Source organism: Tripterygium wilfordii, chromosome 2, assembly GCF_013401445.1.
Source record: "Tripterygium wilfordii isolate XIE 37 chromosome 2, ASM1340144v1, whole genome shotgun sequence".
Taxonomy (NCBI): Eukaryota; Viridiplantae; Streptophyta; class Magnoliopsida; order Celastrales; family Celastraceae; genus Tripterygium; species Tripterygium wilfordii.
Window position 1 is genome coordinate 5,979,080 of NC_052233.1, and position 9,044 is coordinate 5,988,123.

Genomic DNA, 9,044 nt, shown 5'->3' on the forward strand with positions numbered 1-9,044 from the left:
TGTTGAAGACAATATTGAGGGGGTAAAGCGTATTGATGAATTCTATCCAAGTTTCATGGCAATGCAATACCCTCATTTGCTTTCGTATGGGGAGGACGGTTATACTAAGAATCTTAGATTTCGAGATATGATCAATCGAAGGCCCACTGAGAGGACCTACATAACTATGAGGGAGTACTATGCATATAGGTTGCAAGAAAGACATGAAGAAGGGAAGACATTAATACGTGGTGAAAAATTATTTCAACAATTCATAGTTGATGCATATGCGTGTGTGGAGGAGCAGAGGTTGCATTACATAAGGTATAATTAGAAAAAGCTGAGGGCAGAGAAATATTAAGGAACATGTGATGCGTATGTAAGTGGGAGTGTTGATGGCAGGAATATTGGGAAGCGAATTGTGTTGCCATCAAGTTTTAATGGGGGTTCACACTATATGATGCAAAACTACCATGATGCTATGGCTATATGCAAATTCTATGGTTATCCGGATTTTTTCGTGTGCTCAGTTGAGACAATTATTTGTGACATTGATTCTGTTTTGTAATGTTAGTGAACCATTGAAACTTTGGGAAAGCCATTGGATATTGTTTTGGGATGATATTCTATACAAATTGAGGAACCAACTACATTTGTCAAATTTGAGTTTGCCACAGCTTGAATTGAAGAATTACATTTTGTTTGAACTAGAAATGTTGTTCAATAGAGCTAGCATATCCCTCAGTGAATATAACTTGCAATTGCCACAAGGGTAGCTTTTGGATGAGCTGAATAATTGGCTCTTGCGTGAAAAATTGAATTATGATTTTGATCAGTTGAAGGATGAATGTCAAGAGTTGGAGAATCAATTGAATGAAGAACAAAAGAAAATACATGATGTCATTCTAGAGAAAGTTTTTGATCTAGCGGGTGGGCTGTATTTTGTGTATGGACATGGTGGGATTGGAAAGACATTTTATAGCGAATGTTCATTGCAAGAATTAGGTCCACTGGCAGCATTGTCGTTCCAGTAGCATCTTCTGGAATAGCGTCATTATTACTTCCTAGTGGTCGTACCGAGCATTCCAGATTTAAAATACCCATACAACTTGATGAGCAATCAACATGTCATATCAAAAAGGGAACTCAAGTTGCATGTTTGATCATGAAAGCAAGTCTTATTGTGTGGGATGAAGCACCTATGGCTCACAAACATTGCTTTGAGGCCCATGATAGGACATGGCAAGACATCATGAACATCGATGGTACAGAGCAATGTACAAGCCCCTTTGGAGGCAAAACTTTTTATTAGGAGGGGACTTTAGACATATTCTGTAACACTTTGACCCAGAATACGTTACTTTTGGTACCATCTAAATCAAACCATAATAAATTCAATCATCACACCACCGAAAATTTCGATAGCACCTCCCCATATTACGGAGGATGTCAACCTAGAGTAAACACGCAGCAAAATCACCAATATATTCACAACCTATGAAGGGCCTCTAGTCATCTAACAATTCATAACACAGTTAAATTCTCAAATCTAAGTAGGGCCTCAGGCCTCCTAGCATATCATATCATCAATCAATTTCACATCTAAGTAGGGCCTCATGCCACCTAACAGTCACACATAATTTCTCCACACAACAACATATATATGAAATCAACAATCAACACAAGTAGCAATCCAGCAGACATAAGATATGGACACAAAGTCCACAAACCCGGTCCGGGAGTCCCGATCACACGGAGTACCCTCCCAACCTCCATCCCACCATCGTATAGGCATATCATACAATATGTCCCAACTAGGAAATATAGGTACGACAAAATAGTAATAATATAATCAAAGTCTAGAACTATCTAGTCCTATCACTCTCCAGGGGTCCATCCATGTCACGTACCCTCCTCCTGATCCGCGACCCTGGTACCAGAACTAGACTCACCTGCGAGGAGGGAATAGGAGAAAGAAAGGGTGAGCGAAAGGCCCAGTAGGGAATAATAAAGAGTAAGTGAACAATATAAGGCCGAAGTATTAAATAAAGACACAAATGCAACAATATGATAACTAACATCATGTACACCAAACACAAGTAGATAACCACACCATACGAGATCCTAACTTGGCCCACTGGCATCCCTATACATATCGGGACCTTGAACAGCCTAACGACATCATCGCATGGTGTTTCGAGCACATGTGGAATCCTGATCCGGCCGACCGACATTCCCATACTCATGAGAACCCTGAACGGCCCAACGACATTCCACATTTCACATCAATCACAACTAGGAGATATACGGGTCCATACCCAACATCTTCCATGCAATTACAATGCATGTTCAACATGGTTATGCAATAGGGTCTACATACAACCTATATATATATATACTACTACTACTACTACTACTACATGATGCATGTCCAAGAGTAATTCATGCTCAATGGAAGATTGAATAAGTAGGGTATGCAATATAATTCAAATCATACAATAAGGATATTACAAAATGGGGTTGTTCTCCCTTAGGCACAATTAAGGCGAGAACGCATCATAATGAGCAATGGGGAAAGATAAATGTTTTCAATAGGAAGACATATTCAAAGAGAATAGCAAAGGGTGGAATTTTCCTACCTTGCACTCCAAAAATTAGCTATGTAAATCAATACTCAACCTTGACTTTTCCCGGCCTCAGCCAACCTATTATTTGGTAAACCCATCCTCCAATCAATATACAAACAACTTTAATTTCACATATCTAACACAAATTAATCCAATAAATCAAGAACCCATTACCTTCTCTTACCCAAAATTTTCTAAGTTCTTGAACTTCACCTACTCAAGCTTGCTACTCCAATCAACAATAGAATCTAGCAATACAACCATAAACAAGTCTAAATCACCCTATTAAATCACTAATTTCATCTAATTTAAAGATTTTCCCCCAAATCTACAAAACCCATAAAACCCTAGAATCCCAAATCACTCAATCTCTAAATACTAGCTTTTAGGTTTAAGAAACTTACCAAGGTTGTAGAAACAAGTAGAAGGAAGGGATTCAAGCTTCCTTTAGGCCTCAAATGATGTAGGAACTCATGGATTTGAGTTTGGGTTCAAACCTTGAAAGATTAGAACAAAGAGAGGAATTTAAGAATATGCAAGCTAGAGAGAGAAGTTATGAATCCAACTTGAAACAACTTGAAAGATGATAATCTTACCTTGGTTAATGATCTTAGATTGATGGGAGGGAGGAAATTTGAGAGAAAATGGGGTTTAGGGCTTGTTTAGGTCGGGTATGTAAAGAGGATTCACGAAATGAGTGTTTTAAACAATCCTCAGGGTGCAGATGTTAGGGAGGTGTCCGGACACCTCTATAGGTGTCCGGACACCTTTGCCTAAAATCACCCTGTTTCAGTTTCTTCTATAACTGTCCAGACGGCTTTTAAAAACTGTTTGGACGGTTACCCCTGTAGACAAAAATTTCAGTTTTAAAACCACTCGTACACCCCCAAATCACTCGGTATTAATTTCTAACGATTTTATATATATTTATATATACATACTCAACACATGTTGGTCCTTCCTAATTTCTAAAAGAAAAGAAGTTCGGGGTATTACATATTCTGCCTGTAGTTTTGAATGGAACCCAATCTGATACAGTGAATGCATCACTCACTAAATCTCATTTATGGCATCACTTTATAGAATATGCGTCTACATTCTGCTAGACTAACTGCGGGGCAGAGAAATTCAATGTCAACATTTGCATAATGGATATTGAACGTTGGGGATGGCAAGGTGCCTTTGACTATCGTTAATAATGATGAGGAGGAGTCAGATTGGATAAAAATCCCAGATGAGTTGTTGATCAGTTCTGCTGGTGATCCAATGCATGCAATTGTGTCACAGGTTTATGACAACTTACAAACTTCATATCAGGATCCTGCTTATCTGAATGAGAGGGCTATCATTACCGCCACAAATGACAATGTTGCTCTGGTGAACTCTCATGTGCTGTCAATACTGCCAACTAATGCAAGGACATACTATAGCTTTGATTCGATATGCAAAACTTCTCAAAGTTTTGGGATATCAAATTTGGTGTACAGTACTAATGTGTTGAATTCTATGACATTTCATGGTATTCCCAATCATGAGCTAGCTGTCAAGAAGTATGCTCCAGTAATGTTACTCCGAACTTTAAACCAAGCTGATGGTTTACGCAATGGTACAAGGCTGCTAATTACTCACCTTGGCAACAGAGTGATTGAAGCAACTGTTCTAAGTGGTAGTCATATTGGCAGTCAAGTATGCATTCCTCGAATAATGATGGATGGAAAAGACAACAAATACCCATTTATATTGAAAAGAAGACAATTTCCAATTAAATTATGTTATGTCATGACAATCAACAAAAGCCAAGGACAAACTCTAAAAAATGTTGGATTATTTCTCCCAAAACCTATTTTCACACTTGGTCAACTATATGTTGCCCTATCACGTGTGACTTTGTACAAGGGTTTAAAAATAATGTTGCACAATGATCATGATCATCCAAAAGAACGTACAAAAAATATTGTGTATCGCAAAATTTTTGGTGAATTAACTTCAGGTTGTGAAAACTATTTTATTTTATAATACATGTCATGTATAAGCGTAATAGCATACATTGAAAATGTTTAGTGTTTCTATTGTTCCAATCTTTGGCAGTGTCTTCTAACCGTATCTATCTTTTACAGATTAAATTGTGGTCATATGGATTATCACTTCATCTCTCAACTTAACCTCGAAAAAAGAGACTGAAAGATCAAGGCAAGGGCTCGATTATGGAACTCAGTCAATCATGCTGAAAATGATGCACTTATAAGTGTTGATGCATATATCATCGATGAGAATGTAATGTGTGCTACTCAAAAAATACTATGATTAGTATGTTCTAGACAAAAATAAAAAATTGGCAATTACACTCTGGAGGTAATATCAATATTGTGTTTGGCTCAAGAGGTCATAGAGGCTTACCAAGGCTTGGCAAAAGAATTACCAATTTTTTTAGAAGCAATATTTATGGCTAAAGTCATCCAGTGTTTTGATTGTGATGACAATATAACACATGCCTTTTTTTCATTGCAGTACTCAATTCCAAGTTTTGTTTCTTTCTCTTGCCAAGTTTTGCATCATTTAGTATCTAAACGTAGAATTTCAAATAAATAGACTGATTTTGGCTGATAGTTAACTCATTGTTTGCTCTTAAAATTATTCTATTCAAATAGTCATAGAGATTGCCTCTGCATGTTAAATTTAACATTCTTTTTGGATACATGATTTTTGACATGGTTTTCATTCACTTTTCACACATTCTGGGAAACCTAACTATATATATATATATATATATATTCAATGTATAATATATATATAATACAAAAGCCATTACGAACCATATTTCTGTGTTTGATCTCATTTCTTTGAGTGCTATTCATGCGAAATCTACTTCGTTCGGTAGGGTGATGCGATGCTTGCAACAATGAGGCCAGAGAATCAAGATTACTTCAGGGTTTTACTGAATGAGAATGAAATTTACATATTCAGTAACTTTGCAGTTTTTCCAATAAGGCCAACCTATCGTCCATGCCTAGATGTTCACATGCTAAAGTTTGATAGGAGAACAAAAATTGAAAAGACTACCCATGCAAGCACTGGCTTTCCACTTGAGAAGTCCGTTTTGTTGATCACACTGAGATGCAATCTAGAGTTCGTAATAAAGTCCAGCTCACAGGTGAGGATTCAAGAAACATATTGTAATAACAAGATGGTGAACCTGAGGAAGCTAGTTCTTTTCTTTTCTTTTCCTTTTTTGCACCTCAATTTTCAAGCCTTGGAAACTTTCTTGCTTACAAATTGCAGTTTGCTACGTAATCAAGCACTTAACCAAGGACGTTTACATATTCAAGGTTAGTTTTAACCAAAAAAAATTAGTACAAAATAATGAATGCATGGTTTGGAGCTAGAATGACAAGCAACATACCCCTATTCTCTTAGATATTTTCTTTTTGGAGTTCATTCCCATAATTGTCAAAAATTGATAGACACTTCACTGTAATGTAGTTCAAAAAGAGAATGTTTGAATAACCTCAAAGTGTTGTCATCTAAGGATGTTTCACAGGAACAAGTTCCACACTAGTAATACATACAAAAAACTAGGGACAAAAAGCCAAAGACAAAATACCAAACTCATTTGAACTACCCCATGCGCTACCATTCCATGGCAGACATTGTTGAAGAAAATCACTCCAAAACATGCAACTTCTCCAGTTTTTACAAAATATATACACTTTGTTTCTATGACACAAAAGCAACCACCTTCAAAATATCTTAAACCATATCCATTGGCGTAACAGAAGATAATCAACTCATGGATTCTTTCTTCTTATGAAATACACACTCCTCGAACCACCAAAGCCAACAAGCTGCATTTGGTGTTGACAATTTGAGAACAAGATCAATATACTTTTATGACAAACCAGAACAATTGCAAAAGTCTGCATATTGACTTACCTCATAACTTACATCAGTCTGTTTTGCAGGATCAGCAGCAACGGCAGCAATTCTTGCAAACTATCTGATGGTCTTTGAAGAGCTCCCACCAAATAATGATACAACAACTAAACTCTTGCCTTGCTACAATTACAGAGGAGAAAACAAATAAAGTAAGAAATTTAATAGATTCTACACAATATCACAAATAGAATTATGAACATTAAAAATAACCTTTCTGTGCAGAGAAAACAATGTTGATGCACAACTATCCATGCTGACTTTCGCTATGAAGCATTGAGAGGCAAGGATGGCAGGTACAAAACCTTCCCTCTTTCTAAAACAATAGTTGGTCACAGGGCATAGCATCTTCGCATCTACACTAATTGGACTTGCATGTTCGCCATCATTAGGCAACTTGAGCAAAAAAATTTGTCAGTTATAACCAAACAAATGACATAATGGTTAGCAAATAACCTCATAACAACACATGTACCTCAAATTTCACAACAGCATCACCAACAAGAAACTTAGACATATAAAAATTCATATGACCATCAGCAGATGCCAACATTCCTAAATCCTTAAAATCACCAGTAGTCTTCACCTTGAAAACATAACAACACAAACAACCAGTAATCCTACGAAAATTAGAAGACAAAGACAACCAAAACTGCAACACATCGATTTCTGATAGTAAAAAACAAACAAAGAAGTTAGGGTTTTCAAATAAGCATGCCAAAATCATTAAAACCCAAATAATGCATGTCATTGAGAATGAAAAATGAAAGGTACCTTACACTTTTGAAAAATCTCTAAATGAACAACTCGATTTCAAGCAAACGAAGACGGTTTAAGAGGGAAGGACTAAAGACGAACAAATATCATATCGTGGGAGATGTGAATGCTTTCGTCATACCCACCATTATACACACTATTTAACTTTCCCCAGATCAAATGGATATGGGACTCATATTGCAAATTGACAAGTGGTTTGGCCAAATACAGACCCAATAGTATGCCTGACCCAATTATAATGATGTTTCCAATAAGAGACAATCGTGTGGAAATTGGAGATAGACATAAATGATGGTTGTGGGTTGTTTGACACATGTACATCCTATTCTTCTAAGTCAGCTTCTTTTGGATGTACGATTAATGTGTTATCAATTGTTCTTAATCTACCTCAAGCCTATTAACCCGCAACAAGGCATGGGCAAATTGCTAGTTACATGTTATGATTGATTATTACTAAATTTGTTAGGGATACGTAGTACTCCCGGATATGTATTGAGATGTACAATTGTCTTTGACTCTTGGGAAGGTTATTCATCACAAAAAAAAAGAAAGAAAAAGAAAAAATTTATAAGAAATAAATTAAAATACATTCTAAGTTTGTTACTAGATGAGTTGGGTTAGTGGCAGTACTATAAACCCTAACAAACAAGTGGTTTTCTCTTTAGACTTGAAATTGGACACAAGGGTGGAACCATATCCACCCTTGCCCAAGGGTGGGTGGTCGCCCCCTTAAAAAAAATTAAAGTAAATTATATATATGTATATATAAATAAAAATTAGATTACTAGACACAAAACATGTCCCACCTTAGCTTAATAAAAGATTAATTATATATTCTTGACCTCAGAAAATACATTAATAAACTAAAGGCAGGGTCCCTTTTTAAAAAAATTTAATATTAACAAATAATATATATATATATACACACAGTCTTTCTCACCTAAGGACATAAAATGCATACAAAATGTGCGGACAAACATTGGGAAAGTCCGATTCATTTGGCGGATATGATCAATTTCTTTAAAAAACCTCACACCACAAGCAAGGCTCCATCCTCCTCTCTTTTCTGATCAGTTTCTCGTCTCTGTCCTCTCTCACTTTGACAACTGAACCCATCTCTCTCTCTCTCACATTCCTCACCCATCTCAGATCGACATCGCATGTCCTCTCTTAGCCACCATCTGTGTCTTCTGACTTCTTGTGAAAAGTTTCACTCATCTCAGTCGATCGTGAAATCCTCTCTCTCTCTCTCTCTCTCTCTTCATTTGACCCAGTCGATGGAAGCAACCATAGAACATCAAGAAAATGTTCTCTGAAATTAGGGATTTTTCATGTTGAGGAATTCTCTGAAATTAGAGATTTGTCAAGTAGTTGAGGGATTCTCTAAAATTAGGGATTTTTCATGTTGGATTTATTGTTGAAATCAAGAAGATTATAAATATAATTTGTTGAATTGAAACTTGCTTATTGATGCCATCTTGAATTTTGGAGTTGTTGTAGGTTAATAGAGGTGATGCCACCCCTCATCTAAACTCTACAAAAAATTATATAAGATGGCTGTCAAAGAACTACACAGATTCATTCCACCCTTGTATTTTTCTTCAATACTGCTAATAAGTAAGCATAAATTTATCTCACCAAAATTAAATAGATTCATTCCACAAAATAGATGTCCAGAGTGAGGGTCATTCCCATAATACATGTAAATGCTAAAATTACAAACAAATTATA

At 36.2% G+C, this 9,044-nt stretch overlaps 1 long non-coding RNA gene across 3 annotated transcripts; it reads right to left on the reverse strand.

The window, feature by feature from the left end:
• Nucleotides 1-6,215: 6,215 nt before the first annotated feature.
• On the reverse strand, nucleotides 6,216-7,430 carry LOC119983250. 3 transcript variants are annotated; one of them, XR_005464594.1, is made up of 4 exons: nucleotides 7,311-7,430; nucleotides 6,750-6,932; nucleotides 6,549-6,659; nucleotides 6,216-6,448 (listed from the first exon to the last, which is right to left on the reverse strand). It is a non-coding gene; the product is annotated as an uncharacterized LOC119983250 (long non-coding RNA). The 3 variants fall into 3 exon arrangements; XR_005464593.1 differs by having other exon boundaries at nucleotides 6,537-6,659; XR_005464595.1 differs by lacking the exon at nucleotides 6,750-6,932 and having other exon boundaries at nucleotides 6,537-6,659.
• Between the last annotated feature and the right edge of the window lie 1,614 nt (nucleotides 7,431-9,044).